This window comes from Panthera uncia, unplaced genomic scaffold (genome assembly GCF_023721935.1).
Source record: "Panthera uncia isolate 11264 unplaced genomic scaffold, Puncia_PCG_1.0 HiC_scaffold_2260, whole genome shotgun sequence".
NCBI lineage: Eukaryota > Metazoa > Chordata > Mammalia > Carnivora > Felidae > Panthera > Panthera uncia.
This window is the reverse complement of record NW_026058977.1, coordinates 1-1,444: the sequence shown is the minus strand read 5'-3', so window position 1 is coordinate 1,444 and position 1,444 is coordinate 1. Positions and strand designations below refer to the sequence as shown.

Sequence of the window (1,444 nt, the reverse complement as noted above, 5' to 3'; positions counted from 1 at the left end):
CCAACTCCACTCAGGTGCCCCCAAAAATAAAATCTCTAAATTTCCTGTCCAGTAATGCCAACATCTCTGCTGTAGCCAAGCGTGGTTCTAATGCCTACTTTTTCTCTTCAGACGGTGCCTTTCCTTTAGCATGCAATTTTTTTGTTGTTGTTAAATGTCAGGCATATATTGGGTAATAGAACTGAGATAGACAACATTTTAATGAGAGGTTTTTATGTTTTTCTGGCTTGGAGTGAGGCTCAGAGGCTGAAATTTCCTCTCCTGTACTTGTTTATGTTTCCCCTGTTGTCCTTGGGTTTCCCTAGAGACTCCTTCTTCAAAAGAACCAGCCTTTAAAAAAAGGAAAGGAAAGGAAAGGAAAGGAAAAAGAAAAGAAAAGAAAAGAAAAAGGAAAAGGAAAGAAAAAGAACCAGCCTTGCAGTGGTGCTCATTTGGGCCACACATATATGGAAATTAGAATGATACAGAGAAAATGAGTATGGCCCCTGCACAAGGATGACACACCAATTCATGATGAATCAACCTTGCAGCTTTTTCAGCTGTAATCCTCTAGTATGCAGGAGCCCTGTTAATGGTGCAGGAAGGCATGGAGGGAGGGGAAGTGTCCCAGGATCGTATGATTAGGTTTGTCTCCTAGTGGGCCTGTGGCCTGGCCCATGATCCTTGCAAGTGCTGCTTCTCTGGGATTTTTGCCCCGTTAGGGTAAGACAAAGGCTACAAGGGGCTGGGGTTAGGTTTATCCATTCCCCCCTGTTGGATGAAGCTCTGAGGAAGTTGTTTTCCTTGCTGGCTGGACTTTTTTTGATGGACAATGAACAATCTGGGCCTATTTCAGATGGTTATATTTCCCCTTCCCCTTGTGTGATACACAAAAGAATTTTGCTCTGATCTTCATTCACTGTGAGAACCTGGTGGGGCTCCTTGGAGGTAAAATCCATAAAAATGCCCCCCCCCACATTAGAATGGTTCTCTTAAGGGTGAGATTTTAATTCTCAAGCTCACCCACACTCAGCCTCCAGCATTTCATTGATATTACCATTTAAGGGGTCACAGAGGTGTTCCTACCAGTTCCTGGTTCCAGTGGCTTCTGCTACTGATAAGTTGTGATACTCTGTCTTTAATGTCTCTACAGTTTTTGGGATGGGGTGTTGTCCCATGACCTCAATTCACTGATGGATCTAAGAAAAGTCCTTAGGGGCACTTGGGTGGCTTAGTCGGTTAAGCATCTGACTTCAGCTCAGGTCATGATATCACAGTTTGTGAGTTCAAGCCCCCCATCAGGTTCTCTGTTGTCAGTTCAGAGCCTGCTTCAGATCCTCTGTCTTCCTTTTCCTGTTCCTCCCCGGCTCGTGTTCTCTCTCTCTTTCAAAAACAAAAACAAACAAACAAAATATATATATATATTTTTATTATATATATATTTATTATTTATATATTATTTATA

At 42.4% G+C, this 1,444-nt stretch overlaps 1 pseudogene; it reads left to right on the top strand.

Moving 5' to 3' along the window:
* Positions 1–423: 423 nt before the first annotated feature.
* LOC125917707 (uncharacterized) lies at positions 424–536 on the top strand (annotated as a pseudogene).
* The last annotated feature ends 908 nt before the right edge of the window (positions 537–1,444 follow it).